Source organism: Neopsephotus bourkii, unplaced genomic scaffold, assembly GCF_033783945.1.
Source record: "Neopsephotus bourkii isolate Nb327-2 ecotype Australia unplaced genomic scaffold, CSIRO-AGI_Nbou_v1 NB_1292, whole genome shotgun sequence".
NCBI classification, from domain to species: domain Eukaryota; kingdom Metazoa; phylum Chordata; class Aves; order Psittaciformes; family Psittacidae; genus Neopsephotus; species Neopsephotus bourkii.
Window position 1 is genome coordinate 154,214 of NW_026901776.1, and position 25,010 is coordinate 179,223.

Genomic DNA, 25,010 nt, shown 5'->3' on the forward strand with positions numbered 1-25,010 from the left:
GGTTGTACTCTCAAATCACTCAATGACTTGGGATTCTGTCTGTAATTTTACATTATTAGTCTAGGAAACAACACAGTTGCATAAATCAAGATATGGGCAATAGAAGATGGTTTTTATGCATTTTATTTTCCATGCTAGTGTAAGAAAGGCAGCTTTTCATTTCTTTGAAGGGAAGAATCAACTTGGATGGGCCTGAAAGCAACTACAAGTCTCAGTGTCTCAGGATGCTTGTAATGGCTAATCCACACTCAGAGGACTTTCAAAGTATAAATAAACTGCAGACATTTCTTCCTTCACACTCAATTTCCACTGTTTAAATCTGTGTGGCATAAGCTTTAGGTTTAAAAAGCCTCTTAATCCTATTGCCCAGTAGGAATCTATTAATAACTTCAGGAGTGACTGAGGCACGTTCTTGCCTGAAGTTGCCATCAAATGCTGTTAAACCAAACACAATCCTCACACTGTGTCCAATTTCATCCCAGGGCAAGCAAGTTACCAAATGAATGTCACTAGTAGAGACTGGCACCTTTCTCATTTTCTCATTGTTTACTTTTCTTCTGCCAGGGGTAATTTCTAGTTTTAGTCAGTATTCATCTATAAAAATGTCTCGCCTTCTTCTTAATCTAATTTCACACTTGCAAAATGTAGCCTGCATCATCACATGCAGTAGATGTAGCTGAAGATGCTAAAATCAGTCTTTGGGGACTGATTTCAAGCTTGCTTAGATCTAGAACCACCATAGATTGCTTCAGTGCTGCAAAATATTTTTGACTTAAAATACACGTTGTGCTGATGGAGCTTATGGATGCATAAACCCCTCCACTTCAGTCTTTTGCCAGTGACATCTGGGCAAGAATGATACACTTCCACATCCAAATCTTAGTAATATCTAGGCTGAACTCCATCATACTTTCACTTCTAGATACGGTTTGAGGCCCCACCCTTAAATTACAAAGTATTCAGAGTACAGGGCAGCTATTCCCTGATTAAGAAAACACTAGGAGCTGCCATGTACAAATAATTCAGACTGATCCAGTGATTCGACGTGAAAAGTATTAACAGAACGCTAGATGGCAGGCACCAGGCGATCTTTCCTGATGTCATCGCTTGCCTCTGTAGTAAATGGCAAAGTTATAATGGACTTACGATGCAGGGAGATAACATTAGAATCACATTTTTTAACCCAGAGAAGGGGCTCCAAAATATTGGTAACTCAGTAAGAGACCTTGGCTTACTTGCAGTTGTGCTCTATATTTAACCACCCTCACAGATAGCTGTATTTTGCCTTTTAAATCTGGATTGTGATGTGGCTAAGATTTATTATCCTGTAAAAAGCAGGGACTTTATTGAACATGACAGTATTTTTCATTCCAGTCAGCTTCCTAGAGGATCTTCTGTTCTCTCAAGAAAGGTTCCTGCTGCTGGTGACCAGCATTTGAAATTCGGTAACTAACTGTGCTGTGCTTTTTCAGTGTTTTTTTCACTGTGGTTTAATCTCATTATAAACTCAGTGGTAAAATTCCTTGGTCAGCATTAAGCACCAACTCCTGCAGTTCAGATCACAGAAGCAGTCAATGCTCCCTGCTCTTGCGAGTGGAAGGGATTGAATTTTGATAATACAGCTTTTTCTCTTCTGTTCTCCTCATCCTGTCATAAATCTTTTCCTTAGAAGTGTTCCACTTCTACTTCAGTACATATTGTGGCAGTTGTGCTTTTGGAAAGGTGTTCAGTTGTCTTTGCAACCATTCTTCAAAGCAGACTGCAGATACAAGTTCTTCCCCTTAGCTTTTGTTACACCTTTTATTTTACTTCTCCAAGAAATTAGAAATGTTTTTTTTTGCTACTGTTCATTTGGGACCGACCTTGGTTCCTGACTTGTTTATTCAATAAGTGCTTTCTTCTTTGCCCTATTTTTAGTATAGTTCAGTGAGTCCTATTTTTAGCTGTCCTTCATAAAAGAGGGATCAGCCTCTTTATTTTTACTATTATTTTCCATCTAAGTTGTCTGGTTATATTTAAAAATTAAATAGCCGTTCTTTTGACCATTTAGATTTTACTTCCCCTGCTGTCATCATCTATCTTTTTTATTGAATCTTTCAGATTGTGGAAGGCTTCCTTTCAGCATCTGAATCTGGTTTTGAACTACCTCCTGCCTTCAGAGTGAAGCACTCTTTGAAGCTAATGGCACTGCACAGGAGTGTCTGAGGTTTAATGTAGCACAACCATGTTTCCTTCCTTTCCCTCTTCATTAATGTTTCAAATGTGGTAATTCTAATTTAAATCTATGCCAAGATTCTGATGGAAGGGGGAAGGGAAGATAGAAACTTCCTACACTTATCTGTTCCTTGAAATCTTTGAAATGCAACATATGTAAGCCTTGAATAGCAAAAGTGGCATCATTGTGGACGAGAGTTTTAGTCACTGATCATGCCAAGGGCCTTAATGAAAAAAGGACAACATTTCCACACCATGCTTTTCCTTTAAGTGGTATGTCTGTCAGGGTCTGCATCATGAATATGTCAATTCATATGAATAACATGTTTTCCCACATAGAATCATAGGATGGTTTGGGTTGGAAAGGACCTCAATATCATCTAGTTCCAATGCCCCTGCCATTCCCTGGGACACATGTTTTATCAGATGTAATATTAGAGCCATACAAACGTATCAGCTGTTTACTGTGGGGTTTTTGCTATATTGTTCAGGTCATCTACTGTATTTTTTTATATTTGTTTTGGTAATTTGTTCCTTGTGGAAGTTTTTAATTCCAGCAGTTTCAAGCCTCCAGTTCATGACAGAATCAGGTGTAGATTTATACGTTATTTTACATTGTCTGATAATTGTTCTAAATTCTGCCTTGGTGTTCTTTGAAGTAAGAAGGGGCCTGAATAATACATTTTCTCTAGCTCTGTCAAAGACCTAAATTGTTTTCTCTTTTCAGTGGATTTTATTATTTCTTTACAAAAAATAGAAGCAAAAGAGGTTTTTGAGGTCTTAGTTTCTGTAGGCTCTACTGTACAGAACATGTCAGATCTACATTTGGTTTAATCTCAAGGAAAAAATGGGCAAAATATAGAGTGTTACAAAATGGTAAAAAAGATTAGACTATACTTCATAACTAACTGAGAAGATATCTTTGAATATCAGTGGTAATCACCCCTATTAATGCTTTTTCTCAAACTGTATGCTATGTATTTAGCTCATAAAGAAAAGTAAAAGCCCAGCAATTTTAGTTCCCTTTAAACTAATCTGTAGCAGAGGAAATAAGAAAGAAAAGTATGACTGTATGCGTTTCTTATGTGCACACTCACACTTCTGTTTGGTTTACCGCTCGGTAAGCACACAGCTATCAACTAGACCCCTCTGATGGCTGCTGTAAAGTTTGTTTTCTACTCAGATAGAAGATGAAGCTCTGAAATGCACCCCTGTGTGGAGCAAGCCTGGGTGGCAGTGAGAGCACATCATAGGATCTCAGTTTGGTCAAGGGCAGGATGTTAGAGACAAGGCAGTGGGGTTGCACTATTGTACCTTTCCAGAGCACACTGAGACAAAGGGGCACAAAATCACAAAATGGGATATAGAAACCTTTAGAAGTAGTTTTAAGTAATGTTAAGTTTGATGGCTTTGTAAAGTAGACTGTGCCAGGCTGTGTGGCTATGTGAGGTTGTTTTCTGTCACCAGCATCCAGTCTGGGATTGATTTGTTTACCAGGGCTGGGAAAGGGCAGAAGTGACAATTTCAGGCCATCCAGCTGGGCTTTCAGAAGGAAGCACAAGTAAAAATGTTCCCTCCTGTGTCACAAAAGACATTCCTGCTTTTGTCAAGGAGCAAATTTCCACAGCTGGTCTCAGGCACACTTGTTTCCATGAGGATCTGATTAAGGAAAGCAAAGTGTTTCCTTGTCTTGTAAAGGTTTGAACTTAAATACACTGAACTAAATTTCCTTCACTGAGTCAGTAGGTGTAGGGAGGCATGAACCAGTCTCTGTGACATCTGCTTGAATGACACTGCTCTGAGGCAACACTAGCTTGCTTTCTTCAAGCTGACCCTTCCAATGCTCCAATTTTCCCAATCTTTTTCAAACTCTCCCCTAGAGTCAAAGACAAGTCCCATTTCTTCCATAGACCTTAAACCTCTCCCTTGACTGGCTGTGAAGCAGCTAAGGGAGACTTCTGTTGAGATTTCACTGTCATCACTGGCTTCCATAGAGAGAAGTGATACATGTCATCTTTTTGGAGGGAAAGAATGGAGGGAGACTTCATGATGGCTACTGTCCCCTTACCCCAGGCTTGCTCTCTGCTGATCTGGTAAGTGGGACATAATGGTATATGCACTACCCTGAGCTCCTCCAGGAGAAGCTCATGATAGTTGAGATGTGGTGGGGTCACCCATTCCACCTAATTTCAGCACCAACAAAAGGAGCAAAGGCTTCTCTTCATCACAGGCAAAAGTCTAGTGACAGAGTCTGTGTTTCATGACTCCTGCTACACTGCTCTCAGCAGGAACCCCTTCACCTCTCATAATAAAGGACTTTTTTCCTGGGCGAGGCAGCAGCTCAAGAATTCCAATCCCTGCTGAGCTCGGTGTTCAAGTGACTCTTCAGTGCTGCTTCTCTGGAGTACAAAATCATACACAGAGCTATATACAAAAATGGGTTTTTTTTAGGAGAAAAAGCATTTTTCTCTCTGTTTTAGATTGAAGCTTTTGAAAGCATTCAACTAATTTCCTATTTCTTAGGCAATTAACTGCAAAGAAAAAATTCAGTATTGGATGACTCATTACAGGATTTAGACCTATATCCAGAGCTCATTCAGCCTTCACTCCTGAACGTCCTTCATTGCAAGGTGTATCAATCATTTTAGTCCTGGAGCTGCCTGTGCTCCTCATAATTTATTTTTCCATTCATCTCTGCTCTTCAAAATGATTTATGTAGGAATAAAGATGAAAACTGAATGGATAGTAAGAGTCACATACTGCAGTCCAGGGATTCTCTTTGATGAAAGAAGCTTTCTCCCTGCAAGACCTTTTGTAGCAAAAGATTTGTTGATCGTGACCTCAATGTCTGACCTGTACTGGAGAAATGAATTTGCTTTTGTATCATGTTCTCTACCTCATTTCGGACTTCTGTATACTGGTATCAGAACCATACCATTTACCTTGGATTCCCCCTCAAGAAGGACGATCTTTCTGAGATCTTCAGAAGTTTAATTTCAGTTTGAAAATACACAAGAATTTGCATTTTAAAATGAAAATATAAAATATTTCTGGAACTTCAAATAAAATCTCAGGGGAGTTCCTTCCTTTGATGCTGAGATTCAGAAACAGGTCACTGCCATATGGTCCCACAAGCATATCAGTTCATAAAAGCTGATTTTTAAAGGGCTTGAGTTCCCAAGTGTGTGTGTGTATTCTAAAAACAAGATTTCAAACTAGCAGATATGAAGAAGCAAGCAGGGAGCATTATATTATAGTTTCAAGACATGAGAAAGAGGGTGCAGGGATACAGAAGGATAGGGGTGCTATCAGTTAAAATGGATGCAAATAATACATGCTGATATTTTAGTGGTAGATGAACATGTAGTGTTAGGTGCTGCCAGGAACCCAAGAGGGGGTGGGATGGAACCAGCCTGCTCTCCTCATCACTGTGTCCCTGGTCCATATCTCACACCTGCATCCAGAAAGAAGACAGCAGTAAGGGGAGCTACCATGGGATAGCACAGAACTGGAAGAGGGGCAGGTGTGTAGCAAGAGTTGTGGTATTGCTAAGTCTGTCCTTTGAGCCTCCTAGGGTGCCACCATAGGAACATTTCAGTAACTCAGACTCCTACAGCCACCACTAAACTTATTGTGTGCTGGGAAACCTGACCAAAGGCTTCAGAAGTCTTGTCACCAGGGATATGACACAAGACACGGCATGATTGCTCTCCCATTTTGGAGCAAGCAAGGCAAGAAATTAATTCCAAAAGTAGAGCTGAAGTCAGCATCTTTCCAGTCAGAGTTTATTCTTGTGACCTTATTTGCCCTAGATGTCCATTCCCCAGCAGGTACATGGAAATAAGGTGGAAAATATGCTGTAAGTGTGCCCACTGAGAATTTTCCATTAAATCACAGTTTCATTAGAAATGTATTGGTTCATTGAGCTGCCCAGCCTCTGTTCAAAACCTCTCAGGCTGATGATGATTCCTGAGCAAGGATGTTTGGATTTGCACTTCAAAGGCATGAAGGGGAAACAGATGTGATGTACTGAGCAACCTTCAGCCCATGCTGTGGCGCTAGGACATCACTTTGCAAACTTGCAATGCTTCTTTGCAAATACAAGTGGGCAAATACCAGACAACTAAGGTATATTTTTCAATGGGCTAATGGCTAGGAAGTAAAAGAAAAAGGAAAGGCAAAGAGTATGGGTGATGGAGATTAATCTCTCTTTCTCCCTATTCATTTTCCCACCACTTGCATCACATGTGGCTCAGTGGAGATGACCTGTGTTTGCATCCTGATGATGCGGGGCCAAGGAGACACATGCTTCTGTGATTGGAAGTAAGTCACCAAAAAAAGCCTTGGCCAAGCAGAAACATAAGTTTAAAATGGCAGTGCTCCTAAAACCCTTGATTTCAGCTCCCAGCTGGTTCCCAGGCTTGTACAGCAGAGAGGCTCCAAAGGTCACCAGCTGCCTTCAATAAATGAACACATTAGTTCAGTAAACCCCATCAAAGCTACACAGGAAATGTCTCTTGACTTTACATTATTTGATTGTAGTTAATATTCTGTTAATTTGCCAGATGCTTTCTTAGAGTTTTAACAGCTCTGCTGCAGTAAAAATCAATGCTGCTCCTGGAGCTGATGGCCTGTTCCAGTGCTGTCCTGTGGAAAACAATCTCACATCATCAACGGTTTAATTTGCTGAAGACCTTCAAATAAATTCATTTAGCAAGTACTCACTGGCACTGAATATAAGGATATATTAAAAGGCTTTCAAATAAAAATGCCTGAGAAAAAGGCCAGGCAAACTGATGCACTGAGACCTAGGAGTGAATAAGTAATAAGAGATAATATTTAGGGTTTGGAAGTTGGAAAGATGGGTGAGATCTTAGTACAAAAAAAAACGGAAGGTCAGGGAAAGAGAGAGAAGGAGCTCCAGCTGGGAAGCTGTAGCTTTCTCTGCCCCAACCCTGGACTGGTCCCACCTGAGTTATGTGTCTCCAGCCCACATAATTTCTTTCTCACTTGCTCAGGGCCTCAGCCAAGGGCTGGTTTGACCACTGTGTAGTTCATAGCGCCACCCGGATACCCTGCAGCCTTTCAAACTCTAGTTTTTCATATCCGTTCTGGCACCAGCTTCTCCTGTACAATTGCAACCTCACTGAAGCGAGAGCAATTTGGGCTACAGTGGAAATCCACGCAATCCATCAAAAATCTTATTCAGATATAAAAAGAACCAATTTCTATTCAATGAGATCTGACACTGGACTTCAATAATACTGTAATAGAGTCTGCATTCCCAGTTTCTGTTCTTCACTCCCTCTTCCTAGTTCTTTTTACTGTCCTTTATCCATCCCTCAAGTCTGTTTTCTCTTTGGTTGATTGCCCAGTCTCTTTATCTACTGTCCTTTCTTTTCCACATATAAGAACCCTTCCTTTTGCTGTTTCTTTTATGCCTCACATTATCTTTCTCTTTCCCTCCCCCCCCCCTACTCTTTCTCTACTTTTTATCATTTTTACTGTCATGTTTTTCTTTCCTTTCCTCAACACTTCTAGGGCTCAGTTGTGGCCATCGGTGATGCTAAAGTAGATCCACAAGTGGCTGACAATTTGTCCCAGTGTTCCCCCTAGCCCAGCCTGAGGGCAGTAACCCCTCTTGTTCCCATTTCTCCCTATCACTTCCTTGGGGAAAGCTGAGCAGATGCTGGGCTAGGTGCCTCTGGGGCCACCTTCCCGCCTGAGCAGTGCTCGCATTGAAGAAACACTCATTGCTTTGTCCTTGAATGTGTCCTTGGGTGTGGGGCACAGCAGTAACTTGCTGAATGTAAAGCTGCAACTAGGGCATGTGGGCAACTAGAGCTTGTGCTGATACTTAGACCTCTAGTGAATTGATTTTAGTGCTAAGGGGTGCTGTGGGGATTTTGCACCTGTCCACAGGTACTGTTGTGTCTTTGGGAAGAGGATCTGTACTGGAAGAGCTGATTTAAAACTCTTCTTCTCCTGCAGTCAAGATCAAATATCTTCTAACAGGGAACATTTCTTGCCTAAGGGGCTTGACTGTGTCCTGCTAATAACAATATTCCCTGAATAGATTTTAACATATTTTTTCTTGTTCATTTAAAATTGGTATTTCAAAGTTTCCTTTAAATGCATTTAGACTTTTCCCAGGATGATCAATTATCTCAATTCATGCAACGTTCTCATGCGTAAGCATTCCCTATGATGGCAATAAATGAAATTCAGTAATAAACTCTCATAAATTTATTCAGGTTCCACAGCCACAGATCACCACTGTCAGTTCATATAATGCTTCCCTCGTTACTTAAAAGCTATACTACATGCTATTACATTTATAATCCCACTTAATATTAGTCCACTTAACAACCTCTCGAACAGTTGGAACTGAATTTACAGTCTCTCATCAGTGCCTTTCTGAGGTTTATTGCAACATTTCCTCTCTAAATGTTTTTGTGGTCTGAGAAAGGATTATTCTCATTGAAGTGTGATAAGCTTCACTGAGCTGCTCACTTATTTCTCCCCTATTTCTCTCTTTCTTTTTTTTCCCTCTCAGGTCAGACCCCCCTCATTTCTTCTGTATTCTGCTCTAAGCTAACCCCTCCTGTGCAAAAGACAGCCTTAGGCCTTGGTTGTAAATCTTCAATGAAAACATTCATAGATCCCACACACTGCTTGCATAACTTCCAGGAACGTCTTTGCCTTGGTAGCATTAGCTGCTGTTATCTTGTAAAATAAACCTTACATCCCTGCTTTCCACTGACTATTCCTGAAAATACACAGCAGTCTGAGTCTGTGCAATCAGGTCTCTCCTCTTTTATAATTTCATTTCCCCCTGTTTATTCTCAACGTCTCTCCCTAATGGCCCCATATTCACATGGGTCAGGCATGCTGACAGACCAGGGCGTGGGTTTCCAGACTGAAATACAAGACCAGTTCTCATGTAGTGTTGTTGGCTAAGTTCAAATAGGCTTTGTGTACAAACCACAGTGAACTGGAAATATTGGTTTGTGCTGTCACCCTGGTACTGAGATCAGAGGGCTTCTGAACTTGCCAGGCAGAGCATGACATGGCTTTTGTCGTGCTTTCTGCAGCCAGCTTATGCAGGAAATACCTGTCAAAGTACCCCCTCTCTGAACAGTTTCCTGAGCAAGTACAGAACTTCTCACATCTATGATGATTTCTCTCTCTGTAATGCAGTATATCAGTATTATATTGTAATGTAGCAGTCCAATAACATTACAACATCGTAATTTTTGTAGAAAATCCCAATGAACCTTGCATTTGCCAAGAGCCTGAATGCAGATAGAGGATCTGCCCGCTGGGGGCCAAGAAAGATGGATTGATGTTCTTCTGCTTATCCTGCCCCCAGCTTTTCACCCCTAACACTGCACTAGGCTGCAGGGACACGAGCTTCCCAGCTTTCACAGACCTTGCTGTAGGGTCAGCCCCACACCTGGATAACCTCTCCCAGGCTGCTACCGTCTGAGACCTGATTCTTCTTACCACGTACCTGACTTTGTTATGAAATAAGGCTTTACTGGTGAAATGTTCCAGCTTTCGAGGAAACACAGGAACACATAGTATGTGATGCACAGATTGGGAAACAACAGCCTGGCAAACTGGCAGAGAGTGCAAGCACTGCTGTGTGATTGATACCAACCTGAGATTTTGCAGCTCTGCTCAGGAAGGGGCAAGCAGAAAGCCTCAAAAATCACCAGGATAGAGTCTTTTTCACTAGCACTGTTAAGATCAAACCATGGTTTTCTGTTTCTATAGCTGTGTGGAGTTTTAATTAGGGCTTTGTGGCCAGGAGCATTTTTCCTCCCTCACTTGATGCCATAGGCTCCAAGATAGTTTTTTCATATTCCTTGACAAAATGAAATGGTGCCTTGATGAGACAAAACAAAAGGGAAAGAACATCCTTTTCAGCAGAGGAAAACCAGCCTGGTGATTAATCCCTGCCACTAGCACTGTCACTCAGGTGCAGACACAGACAGCCGCCTCTGGGCGATGCTACGTGGCCATCCAGCAGACACCTGATGGGCTTTTAAAATGGTGCTGCCCCTCAATCCGCAGCTGTAGGCAGCTGCCTTTCTGCTGGAGGTTATGTCTCCTCCCCTACAGGGGAATAGGTAAAGGGGAACTAACTACATTTCCCCCTTAGTTGCTTCCATACGAAATTTGTCCATTTAGCTAAAAAATTACAGTAAAGAAGTGCTCATTTAAGATTTCAAGGAGGCTTGGTGATATGCTTTGCTCTCCCAGTCCTGCTGCATGTGCAATACTCTCTGGCAGAGAGGCCAAACATGCTGCTGAGGCTGGGACCACCCCAAGTCCTCCACAGCTTGCTGCAGAGGGTGGTCCTGTAGCCTCACTTGCCAAGTTTGATCCTGTGGAGATGCTTCTGTTCCCATCTGGCCCACCTGGCCCTCCATGAGCAGCAGCAAGCTGGGCTGGGCATTCTGCTATTTGCTTTGGGAAGCAAATGGCATAAGGTGGACAGAGTCAGCACAGCCTGGCTCTCTGATCTTTGTTTTGGAGGAGTAATCTGTATTGCCACACAGAATCACATGCAACCTGCTTATTGACAGAATTCTGCGGGATCAAAAGGTAAACCTTTTCTGTATAACTAAGCTGTTGCAATTTCCTGAAACCCCTTTGCATGCTTTCCTCACCTAGATTTAAATGAGATGAGTGATGATAAATTTGTGCTCTCTTTGTTTTGTCTTTGTGGATGCTACAGAAGGGATTATTTTCTTTTATTTTCTTTTTAGCACTTCTTTTTTATTTATTTTTTTTTTTTTGGCCTTGGTATGATTGCGCTGGGACTTTGAACAGCTGAGTTGCCTGGAAATTCGTATTTCCCCAGAAGAACCATTTGGCTTGTCTGCTGAAGGCAGACAGTGCAAGCTGGCACACTTACAAAAGAGAAATCTTATATTACCAGCAGAAACTCTGTCTTTCATTCAACCTGGAACAGCAGGCAGGAAACCAAGGGACTGTTCAAGAAGCAATTCCAGGCAAATTACAATCTGAAATCAGTTTTGAAAGAACTGTGATCGAAATCACCTATATAATTTCTTGGAGGTTTTACATTGCCATCCCCTCTCCCCCCCTCTTTTCCTAGAATGTTTAGTTCTAGAATGAAACCAGTCTTCATTTAGGAGGAAAGTGCGTTGATGCAGTTTTGTGTCTTTCAGCTTTTTTTTCCTGTCTGATTTGTGATCTCCTAATAGGGGACTTTCCATTACTTTGGTGAGGTGATGTGTCCTGTATTCGAAGTTTGTGCCATTTTGGTTCCTCAGTGATTTCCATGGCTTAGAACTTGCTTTTTCATAAAGTGCTATAGCTGAAATAGGCTTTTTTTTTTTTTTTTTGTCAAAAGAGATTCTTTTGTTCCTTTAACAAAGCATTTTATTTTAATGTGAGATCATCTGCTTGATTCTCTAGTAACTTTGTTTCTGCTGAATGGAGGACTGTGCCCTGTGAGTACACTTCTCGTGAGGGAACAAGTCTCAGGCAGCAGAAGGCACAAGGGAGTAGCACTGGTTAAACAGCCCCTGTTTCCTCCCAGTTAGTTACATTTGATAAGAAAGCAAATGCATTACATGTGCTGACGTCTGTGCCTTTGTGTTTGTGTGTATGTGTGCCTTTTACCAGTGTATAATATGCCAAAATTTGGAGGAAACTGTACAAGAGTTTGAAAAGTGAGGACTGAGATGGTAACCGCAGTGCACCCACAACCAGGTGATATTATTCTCCACCAAGAGATCAGTTCTATAGTTTGCCTTTACAGTCTTTTATTACAGTAAAAGTCCTGAGGAGGCCAAGTGGGGATGTAGTTTTTTGACATGACCATGCTAGCTGAGGCTGCAGAGTCCATCCTGCTCGTAACAGGAAGACGCTGTTGTGGTGACCCTCCTGTCAAGGTGGATGCTTTAATGCATGTCCTAGCTCAGTGACTTTGCTATGCAGAAGACAGGCGAGATGGTCTGTCTCAGGGCCATGGACTGGTCACCCTTGTACCCAGCTCAGAGTAGCTGCATGGTTGGGCTCATCTGGTTCCTCCTCAGCATCTGAGAGAGCTCAGAATCTCACACAGCTCTTCTATTACAGTATTGCTCATGATGCTGATGTCTGAAATGATCTTATGGCAGCATAGTGAAGACCATAATTAAATATAAAAGCAACCACACTGTGTAAATCTGAAGTTCCACCCAGCATCCTGCCTCCAGATGTGACCAGCAACAGGTCCTTATGAAATATCACAAAAAGCAGGGAGAATGCAAAGTGATACCTTCCCTGCTACTGACATTTTTAGTGGCTTCCTGAGCCAGAGGTTGCATCTAGACAATCATATTCCTTTACCACTGGTGGACATTCATGATTGCATGAATTTGTCTGATCTCTTTTTTAATTCAGTTTCACAATTAGCCTCTGCAACTTGCATGGGCAGTTAGTTTCATGGCTTAATTAGATGTTATGAGAAAAGGTATTTCTTTCTCTTTGTGTTAAACCTGATGACTGATAATTGGGGTGCCTTCTAATTTTCATAGTGGGTGAAAGATTGAGTAATTGTTCCTTGTTTACTTCAGTTATCATTATAAACTGCTATTCCCTCCCCTCTCAGCTGTCTTCTCTTTTCAGCTGAAGAGTCCAAGTCTAATTAGTCTGTTCTCATTTCAGCAAGGCTGAAATCCAGATGAAAATAATTGCTAAGTGTGATCCTAGAGCACTTGTCCAAATCATACCTACAAACCCAAATCATACCTACAAACCTTTGAAGGTTATTGTGCTACTTAGAAAACTGATAGACATCGCTATAAGACCTGCTATGAAAACAAAAGGCATGTACGGGGTACTCAGAGCAGAAGGATAAACCAATCAATATGTAACATTTTTTCTTAGAATGTCAGTTTTGGTCAGCTATAATGTTAAACTGAATGTTCCGGTCAGGCTTGGGTGCTTTTGTGAATTGAGGAAACTTGCATTTGACACAGAAATGCCTGAGAAGGTGTCAAGTAATATATGCTTCATTCTCATTTCTTCAGAAGAGGTAAAATTAGGAGAGACAGGACTTTAATTGGCAAAGTTCAACAGTGGGAGTTCTGTGGTGATCTGTTGTTTTCTGGCATGGTTAAGTCTGGCTGCCAAGGAATGGACTGGGTCATTGCACATCAAGAGCTAAGATGCTTTGAAAGGCATTTAGAAGTACCTGAATGTAATTTAAAGCTGTCAAGATTATATAAAATTATATTAGTAAATGAACCACAGATAGCAAAATAGATGGTTTAGATATGCTTCATTTGAACTAGATGAATATCAAAATCCAACCTGGCTTGGCTAAGTCACAAGGAAGATTGTTCTGTCCTGTCATTATATTCTTAGAATCTGGGCAGATTTCAAATGAAGTTGACTTTTTCCAGATTTCACACATAATCATGGCACTGCAAGGCACTATATATTCAAAATAATCTCAGCAGCCACAACACCTCTTTGATCAATAATATCTACAAAATTCTGTGCAAAACCTCGGCAGTTCAAAAGCCACTTTTCCACCTGACAGTATTTGTCTCCTACCTCCCATACACATAAACTGTGTTTTCACTTCCCTGGTGGCTGTTGGAGAGCCAGAAATTTGGGTTGCTCAGGGCACTAGCAGGGCACAGGCAATCTGATCTCCTGGGCTCGTGGTCCATCTCAGTGTAGACTGTTCCCTTCCAGTTTGTAGAAACTTTGGAAATACCAGGGAACTGGAGGAAAATCATCTTTTGAAACATTTAAATCTTGTGTGAAATAAAACTGTCTAGTTTTACTCAGCTCTGATTATAAGGCAGATTTCAACTGAGCGTTTTGCGATGTGCAGAAATTTAATAACCTTTATAAACCAGAACTTTAAGTTCTGTGATGAGTCCCAAAGTTTCGGAAGATTTTAAACTTGGAATATGAGTGTTGTCCAGGCTGTGTAAGGGGGATAGGGGGAAATTTCTGGATGGACATATGGTATCTTAAAAAGAAAATACAAGCTGAACATTTAGCTATGTAAAGAAAGACCACAGGCAAAGACTGTCAAAATAAGCAAAAAACAAAGGTGTGCCATTTACAAACCCTGCTGACTAATGAATGTTCAGCTCTTGCAGCTTTACATGTGTAAAAATAGAACGTGAGAACACAAACAGCACCTGAAGAGTGATGGCTTTGTACTTGCTCTTCTTCTGCCTCCCATCCACAGGTGGAAAGCCTGGGTAGCGAAGAGTGGAGTGGCCCATCTGTGAGTATCCTGACTTTGTTCCCAGGGGTGATTAGTCCTGGCCACCTGGAGCAGGTAGGCATCTTTCAGGCAGCTTCTCTACACTGAAGACAACACTTAGCGGACCTAACCTCAGTGCTTGTACTTAAAAAGAAAAAGAACACAATAAAAAAGGACATACTTCCTTGCCTTATTTCCCCTTCATTGTCTTTCACAAATCAAGTGCAGCTTCATCCAGCTGAGTGTGAATTATCTCCTAGCTAGTGAAAAAATCTTACTACAGCCAGCAACTTTTAAATGGCTTAGTATTCTCCACATTATGAAGGTTATTTGTCCAGTGACTACCACCTGCCTCCTCCTTATCCTTCTAAACTAACAAAAACATAGCTATTAATACATTCAAGAAACCTGGCAGTCCTTCCTGGATCTTTAAGAGATACCATGCTACTTGGTTATGGAAAATTGATCCTGAAACTCTTGAAACTGAAAGAAAACTCCTTAGTGCAGCAAAACCAATCATCCAAGTGTTTATTCAGCAGCAAATTGAAAAGTAATTCAGACTTTGGGATAGAGCCTAAATCACTGTTTTGGTTTTTGCCTTTCTAAAAGCAGTTTAATGTCTTCATTTATCTTAAAAAGTAACTAATAGTTATCTAAAAGTAACTTTTCTAAACTTCCTGTTCTGGAATTGGGATATACTTGAAGGCACACTTTTAAGGATATCTAGATCCAAATATATCATTGGTGGTGGGATTTTCAGTCACCTTCATGTTTCAGAAGGCTGGCATGGGGAGCATCAGTTCTCCATAAGGCTAATCTCTTGAGTAACCTTCAGCTGAACACAAAAGCCACTTCCTGCAGGTAGCTGAAAAAAATCCTGAGGTTTCTGAAGTGCAGGGCTACTGGTGAATGACACGGGAAGTCAGGTAGAAATGCACTGGCCTTGAGCTTTCCTCTACTTGTTCCTTAAGAGTGCAAAATGAATTTGCAGTGCAGCTCAGGATAAAAAAGTTTTACAAGCACCAAACATGGGTGTAAGTGATTACGCGGGCTGGATGTTAGCAGGAAATAGATGCTGATGTGGCAGCTATTTCTTTTCTCCTCCCTTCCTTTCTGCTCACCTGGGTGTCGAGGAACAAATTGGGATACATCATTGGCTCACTCCAAGCCCTGTGGAAATGCCTTCTGTTTTGTACACATGATGCAGTATTAATGGAGCTGGTGACCTGCTCCCTCAATCTGTCTTGTTTTTCATATTTGGAGCATTACAGGTGTGTTGCATGGTATAGCTATTGAGTAAAGCAATAAGGGAGGAAAGAAAGAAAGCCAAAACATAGAAGTAGGAAATACATCTGTCAGGGAGTACAGCCTTAATCCTCAACAGGATGTGCTTGAATTGACGTTTGTTAGTGCAAAATGTGTGTTCTTACATGCATCTAAGTGCTTCCTGGTTGGTTTTATTTTATTCGTCTGTACAAAGATGTTGTTTTTCATGCAGCGGTGTGCCCTAGGTAGGTCTGATCCTCCAACAAGGAACAGAATTAGAGATAGTGGGGCTGTGTATATAGAAGCAGGCATGCTGCGGAGGTAGGATTGTTATCAGCAGTGGCTCATAATGCAGCAGGGCAGCACTCAGAAATATCTGCAGAGTGCCAGGCCCTGAGAAAGCTGCTTCTACTATAACCTGAAGCAAGCAACAAAGTTTATTTTGGTCAGTCTGTGGCTCTTGTAGTTACAGATGATTCTGTAATTTTGGAAATGGGATATCCTCTTTATTAAAAGAAAAAAAAAATCACACAACTGTTCACCAAGTATGCACAAAGATGTAGAAATTGTGACATGGAGCACAAAGTGCTTTAACATATAGCTTCTATATAGTGACCATTTTGTGTATTAACGATCATAACTTCCGTGCACTGAGAGGCAGGTTTTCCTTGCTGTGCTTAGTGCAGATCTCATACAAGGAGACAAATAACATCTATTGATTCACCCATCTGGTAAGTAATCGATTTTTCAGGCAATATCCCCGAAGAGAAAAAGAAGAAATAAATGTCATTCATTGCTTGCTAAAGATGTAATGTGGAGACAGTACATCCAGCAGACCTTATTCTTTGTTTCTCTTTTCTAACGGCTATACACACATTGGTAGTTTAAGATTTGAGCTTTAGTGAATTGCATTTGCAGTATCTCGCATTTTAACTCAATTACCCACTAGTTAGACCTTCCACTAAATTATGATCAAATCTCAACTCCTATAAATATAAAAAAAAGCAAAAACACAAACCAACAACTGAAACAGATTTCACTTTCTGTTTACATTATTTCAAACAAGTGTCACAGGATAATTCAGTCACTGGAGAGAGTCAGTTGTATCTTATTATGAAATGCCAAAACCTGCTATGATTTATCCACTGATGTGACAGGGGAAAGTGGGAAATCAGCCTCACATCCATTTTAAAGGCTCTGTGTAAAGGTTCATCTGGTCTGGCCCGTGCCACAGTCACTGTACACCAGTGCTCCACCACAGAGCTCGTGACCCTGCTCCAACAGCAAAGGCTTTCCTGGCTCATGCAGATCATTCATTAGAGTGGGTCAATACTCTGACCCATCACTTAAGTGAACTGGGGCATCACTTCCACTGCAGCTGAACTGATACATCCTTTCTTTGTGGTATGCTGGGAGGCTGAGGATCCTGCATGAGGAGGTGGGGCACCTCTACAGGCAGAGACATCCATAGAAAGCCCTAAGTCAGGCAGGGCAGAAGCTTTGAGGACTGCAGCCTCTCTGCTGCCAGTGTTTGCAGTGGTGGCTCCTGCAGACCACATTGCACAGAGGCACTGTGCAACTGCCCAGCCCTCTTTCCCTGCCTTCCCACCCCACTTCACCTCTCCCTGTGTCCAGCTCAGCAAAGACCCATCTTCAGAGAAGGTCACTGGGGCTGGTCCACCCAAGTAACTGAAAATAACTGAATCACTAGTTTTTCAAGGGACTTCCCTTTGAAAATGGCTTTGTTTACATATGCTCAAAATGTACAAGCTGAAAAGGAGCATTTCTCTGCAGCAAGCTCTGGCTGAGAATTTACTTTCTTCCTTTGCAGATCCCCCTGGGTCTACTCCATTTCCTCCTGCTCATTGTGCAATTAAGAACTGTGTTCGTTCAACCCAGAACTGAGGCCTCAGTGGACAGGCACTTCATTCCTCTCGTGTCTGTTGTAATGGCAAGTCCCCACATTTATTCTCCCAGTGCACCGCTGTACTGCGCTGGTGAGAAAGTCATTACCCTTCTCAGGGAATAGCTGCATGGCATGGCATGGCATGCAGTTGTCAACAGCCTGAAAAGACAAAAAGCTGTTACTTTTGAAACAAGAAAAAGAAATGGAAAAGCAGTTTCTGGAAGCTGCAGCAGTTTCCTCAAGGAAAGCTGTAAATGGCACTTAGTGCATACAAATAGAAGCCAGCGATGATGATGAGAAAGCCACAAATAAACAAATCGACAACAATGCCAATGAAAAGTATTCTGCTGCCAAGAAAATACTTTATTTCTCATTAGCATAATTATTGCTTAGCATTTAAACTCTAAATGCCACAAACAATTAAAAAGTTATGATATGCTTAAATATTTTGTCCTTTTTGGCAAGAAGGCAGGCTTAGGGAGAGTGGAGTATGAATGCCATTGCTGCCTTGTTCTATTAATCTCCTTCATTTGAGGAATTACCCTCTTGCATCAATAGGCTTATGGCAGCTCCAAACCTCATACAAACCAATATGATCCCCCTGAAGTAGAGGAAGTTGTACCAAGTTGCAACAGCAGAAGCTTTCAGATATTTAAGATGCTGAAATCAGAATCAAGGATTTTCACCACAGAGAACTTCATACTAAATTTTTTACTCCCAGGGAAAGGCTGTGAGAGGCACAGGACTAAGATCTGGTCAAAGAAAATTCCTTAGACTGTTTTGCGTGGATATTGTTTCTTCTACTTCTTTTCCCAAACCTTACAGTGTACGTATACACGTCCCAGGGACCCAGATGGCCTGTGAGCAGAAGTTTGGTGTCAGCTTGGAAAGAAGTGAAAGAGTGAGCAGTTGGGACTTCCTCAAGCCAGAGGGAAGAGCAAGGACAGCATTTCCCAGTCTTCCCAACTGTCCTCGAGCATTGCTTGTAAGTGTGTTTAAAACTATTACATATCCCTCCAAATGTAACCTCAGGTTCAGATTTAGGCAGTGAAAAATCTCAGTGAAGACAGTAATTTTTACCTAGCTAAATCCATTCCTTTCAGCAGAGGAAAATAGGTACTGGTGTTCTGAGATACAGTGACATTCTTGAGTCTTTTACTGAACAGCATATTTCTGCCTAAATATTGCACTGTCTGCTCTTAAGGATAGACCACATTGTTTCCAATATAAATTTAAAGGAGCTTTGCTCGTAGCTTCCCTGGGATTAAAGCCCTGAAGTTAAGTGAGTAATGTATAATGGATCCACCTTCTGAGAAGCCCCATAAATTAAAAACAAGGTGCACTGGGGGAAAGTGGTCTGGCAGCAACTCAGCCATCTAAAGGACCTTTCAGAGTCAAGTCCATTCTTGTTTTATTGAAGGGGTCTGCTAGGGCATTACCTTCGAAAATCAGTTCATCATGACAAATGCTTTCAGCTTAAAGAGCTATGGACTGTGGTAGGCACCGAACTGCTGCAGTGCTGCTTTGGCTTTTGTTGAGTCTGTTGGTAGTTGGTGGCTATAATTAGCAGAGTCCTTTATGCAACTATCATGTCCCTGAGAGAAATCAATGCTGCAGCATTGTTTTACCTTCCTTCCCTTGCTCAGACTTCTGAAATGAAAACGCAGCCATGAACAGCAAGCTTTAAATCATATTTTATAGAGCTCTACTAATGTATTACAGTGTTTCAGTTGTAGTACAAGATAGTGGGGAATAAAGACGTATGCTCCTATAATTGCCTGGGGAGACCTCAGGGTTGGAAATCTTCAACAGATTAGATAGATGTTTACCAGGTGTGAAACAGTTTCATTTATCCAGTTGGCTGCTCTAGAAGCCCTCCAGAGGTCCTTATTTTCCTATGATTCTGTCCATGTAGGGGATGATCACGTTACCTATGCATAGTCTGCTAAACCAAAGGACTGATAAAGCTTAATTGAGCTCTTGTGTGGATTCTCTTACATCTAATAAAGTGGATGATTTTTACAATTCTTGCAGAAAAAGCACATAGAGAAAATTCTCCTTCCATATAGTTCTCTGTTGTCATAAACCTTAAAGGTCTAAAACACCTCTGAGACATCCAAATATTTGACTGAAATTGGCTGGTTAGTACAACAGTTATTAGACAGGGGCTGACACACCTATATGCAAGCAAGCAGAGAGAGTGATAGTGCCAGCCTTATTACACCATGAAATCAGAGAGAAATGCAAAGCTGATGCAGCAACTTTATCTGGCAGTTTAACAAATGACCCCTGCGGGGGGGAGGGGAAAACAGGAAGATGTACATAAAATTGTACTGATTATGGAGTGGATTTTTTAGTTCATTGCAGACATGATTTTGTGATGATCAGGGAATGCAAAACTGTTTGAAGCTCTTAACATTTTCACCATTAAAGCTGTTAAAACTGCCACTCGCGCTTCTCCTGCCTTCCTCGGCACATGTGCATTAAAAGGAATCAACCAGGAAAAGCCACTGGGGTTTGATGTTCCTAGCCTGATTCCAGCTGATTTGATGGGTAGGGTGGAGGCCACTGGGAACAGGCCCTGGAAGCAGATATTACTAAAGATTATTTGCCCATTCAGTGGCTTGGGCACTTCTGTTGTCCCACCTTGCCCACTGATGGCTTTTGCTGGTCTCTGCGATGGAAGGTGGAGAGGCCCTATGCCTGTTTCCAGACTGAACTGGGAGCTTGAGATCTCGATTCTTACTCCAGTTCAAAATGGTGAGGGAAATGTGCTGTCTGCGTGCTGCCCACCCTTCTGCCCTTTTCTGGGATATATCTGGGGAGCTGGAAGCGTGGACAGCATGCTGGTGTGAATGGAATTAGCTCTGTCCCAGCTGGGCTGCTGAGCAGAGCCAGGGCAGCAAAGAAAATACTTTCTTCTGGGGTTTTTGGTATGTTTGTTTTTAGTAAGCAGTCTATATGAAAGAAAAATAAATATGCAAATAGTTTTTCCCTTGCTTTCTTAAAATCCCGGGTGCCACCCATTGACAGTGTGTTGTCTAATGCTGATACAAGTCCACGGTAGCGGAGGTAGGTAATGTTTTAGTATTTCATGCATGGTCTGCTTGTCAGAGCTCTTATATCTCTTTTCACACCAGAACACGAGGGCTTTCCTTATGCGATGCTGGAATACTCTCTCCAGACCACCCATGTGCAGTCACTCCCCATTGCTTTCAGAGTGCAGGCAGTGGATGCAAATGGTCAAGACCCAGAAATCTTCAGCAGTGGGTGAAGGAGGCGAGGTTGATATGCAATGGAAGGATGAGCCACTGGTCTCTGGATACCTTATTGCCTTGTCCTGTCACTGACTATTTTAGCAGATTGATCTTGCTTCAGGGGCTTTTTGAGGTATAACAACTCTACAGTTCTCTGCTGGTTCCTGTTAACAAAACAGGTTCTTGGCAGAAGTATTTTCTAATTAAAGGATAAAGGCACAAGGATGAAATCAAGAGGGAATCACTTTTTATTTCCTAGTCTTTAGGTGCATGAAAGATGTTCTTAGCTCTAGAGTCAGGAAAGCCATTTCTCTGCTGATATGTGTTACAATGGCTTCATCTAGCTGCTGAAGAAAAGAGACTTCACTTCCTTTGAAGTTTATCCTTCTGAACGTAGTGCTGGTACAAGTAAATGAAGTGGAAGCTTTGCTGTTTGGAAGATGCCTCATTTTTGTCTCAGAGTTTCCTTCCTTTTTCCCTTTGCAAGCTGACGTAGTTAAGGGGATACAGAGCCAGTGTGAACTCAGTATCAGTAAGGCTCTAACATCCTGGTAGTAAGAACACTGTAATAACCCGAGTGGATGAACAGCAGATTTTATCACATTCATCTCTGATGGAAGACACTTTATTTCCCCTGGTGTCTACACAGAGTGTTGTGGTATGAAACAAAAGGGAAATTTCACATCACCTGCATTGAGGCAGTAGTTCAGATGCTCAGGTGAATGGACTGGCTCCCCTCAGAGACTCCTAGATCTTTACTTATACCGCTGTCTTCTGGAGGTGACTCCCTCACCATGACTACAGAGGGATGAGTCTCATAACATAACTTAGCACTGCCCTTATGTACATAAAACCAGATGTTGCAGACACCCGATAGGACCTTGTCAATCCATTCAGAGTCCAGAATTCCTCTAGCTCCCTTGGATTGTTATTATTGGAGCCATTGCATCATATATCTTATATTTTCCAATTAATCTTTCTGAGTTCTTAATCAGCAATTAATTTTACAGCATCGTGACTATTCAAGACTGATTATTCAAACTTCTTTATTTAATACATAATAGGCAGATGTAAAAATAAATAAATAACTCAGCCTTTCCCAGCCATTTTGAGTCATCATTCATTTCTTCCATTTTTCATTGTTAATTGCCCTGTCACTGCTGTCGCTCCGTTCTCACTCCAGTGTATTAGGGAAAAAAACCCACCAAGCAAGCCTTTTGGTTTCTCCTACCCCCTTTGCCTAACGCTAACTCATTCTGGCTTTTAATTACATTTTTAATTAAGGCTGCTACAGTCTTATTGGTTCAGAGTCTTTCATCATGCTCAGTATTTTTTAGCATGCAATGCAATTCACACTGATTGGCAGGGACAGCCTCTTACAGAGGCTGTAGGGACAGAATAGAGCATGTAACACTGTCTGCTCTAAGAACCTGGACAGGGAATAAGGAGATGTTAGTTAACTTCTTGGCTCTCTCACACTTTGAGTTTAATTTAGTCACCTCATCACTGTCTCAGGGCTCTGCCTGTAAAATATCCTCTCTCTTATCAGCTAGCTGCACAATTTACCAAAAATACTCAGCCCCCTTATGCCTCGGGTTAATCATCCTACCATTAATCAGCAGTTTCTTTGGCATGTGCCCTCCTTCACACAGGGACAAAACAGCCCTCCTCTGCCCCAGCACTAGCACTTTGAGAATATGCAGGACGCCAGGATGGCTTCCTTCTCTTGCTGCCCATATCAGCTGCTTGCCCTTACCTGAAATCCTTATCTACTGCACAGAGCCTGAGAACAGATGGAGTGATGTAGATGCCCGTCCATACCTAAATCTTCCCCTTCCTCTACACGTTTCTGCATATCCTTTGTGTGACGCAGGATGCGACTACAAGCTCTGTGCTGCAGAAAGAAAACCTGTCTTATTCCTGCTGAGTGTTGCAGTTGTACCACCTTAAGCAAAGAAGTCATACACCATTAATGCCTAGCTGGTCTAGAGAACACCTATTCTAGGCAGGTTCAGTGATTCATTGTTACTTCACTGTATATGACTCATGTCTCTGACCCTGCGTTAACATAAAGTTCAGGTTTGTGTTAATAGGAGCTGTGTTTAAACAGTTGTAAGTGAACTCCCTTCACACTGCAGTCATTAAAAATAACATTATTTCATTTCTAGGAGTGCACAGATTTTAGCTTTCATATCCTAGCCAAATTCTAACTGGAGTGTTTACTTTTTGCATCTCAGAATTGTTTATGTCATTTTTACTGGCAACTACAGTTTCACTTCCTACCCTAAACCCTATGGGGATGCTCATATGCTGTATACAGAATGGAGTTTTACAGAATGGAGTTTTTATTTGGAAAACGTGTTGAGAAGCAAAGACAGCATATAATGTCAAGAGTATTTCTTATTAGTAATTGATATATTCCTCCAACTGTTTCTGAGAGGAACTGGTATTTATAAAATGCTCTGAGTTTCTCTGATTAAATGTGAGCTGCAAGAATAGTCACTGCTTTTAATCACAAATGCACCTGATGTGTCATGATTATTCTGGCTCTAGATACAATCGATTTCACAATTCATTCAAAAACCATAACCAGCCATATGACTACAAAGTAATTAGTTCAGTAAAAGCAAGATGGTCTTCTTGTAAAACAAGCAAATATACTTCATTTATTTCAGCTTCTTCAGGAAAACCTCTCCAGGAAGGAATTCATTACTTAAGTTCCCCACTGGCCACCAGGAGCTTCTCCACAGTCACTGAGCCAGGATCTGACTCAAGCACAGCACTGAAGGCATTGGTATCAGATCAGTCCTTCCCACAGTGAACCCCCTGGCAAGGCTCTGAGGAACAACTGGTCACAAACTGGAGCCCACAGGTTCCCCCTGCTTCATGGGGACAATCCCAGTGAGGAGAAATGGAGCAGCTGCACAGAAGAATTTGAGGAATAGTTCATAAATAACTTCAAAAAATTATTAGCATTTCAAAGTTAGTTTCTGGAGAAATCCTACCACTCTGATAGAGCACCCAGCAAGGTTTATGCCTGTGAGTCTAGCTCTCAGAAGATGTTTACCCAGCAAAAGTGTCAGGAATCAGACAAGTCCAAAATGCCAACTTTTCAGGAGCTGTTGTTGTTCCCTGGAGCCATTCATATTCAGTTTTCTCTGAACAAGAAATAATCACAGGGTAATGTTATATAAATAACTGTAATATCAGTTCTTTCTCTTAAATGCATACAGGATCAGATAGGAAGAGTTTCAAAGCCCAGACAAACTTTCTTTCAGGCAGCAGAATACCAGGATACAAAATGTAAGTGAGGCTTATGTATTTATCACAGCTAGTTTTTCTAAAGTTGCGTAGACAGTAGGTGTTTTATCATATCTTATATGATCATGCTTTGTGAGAACTTACTGAAGCTAACCACCAAGGTCCCTAGGTTTCTCACTGAGAGTCACTACTGAAGTACAAACCTTAAACTTTCCTTACCAAGAAAAAAAACGGGATGAGGAATATATCATCATAGGCAAGCTGCTCTCTTAATAGAAACTAAGTTTAGCTCTAGATAGAGCTGTCTATATAAACCCTTATAACAGTCTTCCAATACCTAAAAGGGGCCTACAAAAAAGCTGAAGGGACTTTTTATAAGGGCCTGTAGGGATAGGACAAGGGGGGATGGCTTTTAACTGACAGAGGGGAGATTTAGATTAGACATTAGGAAAAAATTCTTTACTATGAGGATGGTGAGGTGTTGGCACAGATTGCCCAGAGAAACTGTGGCTGCCCCATCCCTGGCAGTGTTCAAGGCCAGGTCAGGTGGAACTTTGAACAACCTCGTGCTGTGGAAGGTGTCCCTGCCTGTGGTAGAGGATTGGAACTGGACGAGCTTTAAGGTCCCTTGCAACACAAATCAGTCTGTGATTTTATGATTCTATGCTGAACCATAGGCTCAGTGACTATAAAGCAACAGATGTTCATAGTGTTTTGGCTCATCAGACTTGGTGCTGCAGAGCAGAAACACAGGAATTGTGCTAGTTTCACAGGGAGACAACATCTAACAATGTGCCTGCAGGTCTTACCAGGTCAGGCACGAAGCCCTCTAAAAATCACCATATTGCTTCTA

General features: G+C 41.6%; 1 long non-coding RNA gene across 1 annotated transcript in view; it reads left to right on the forward strand.

The window, feature by feature from the left end:
- Positions 1-24,538, forward strand: part of LOC133219007 (uncharacterized) — a 59,388-nt gene extending 34,850 nt beyond the window's left edge. The window contains exons 3-4 of the long non-coding RNA XR_009727323.1: positions 17,565-18,628; positions 23,572-24,538. This is a non-coding gene — a long non-coding RNA (uncharacterized LOC133219007). The remainder of the gene's footprint in view (positions 1-17,564; positions 18,629-23,571) is intronic.
- Positions 24,539-25,010: the final 472 nt, after the last annotated feature.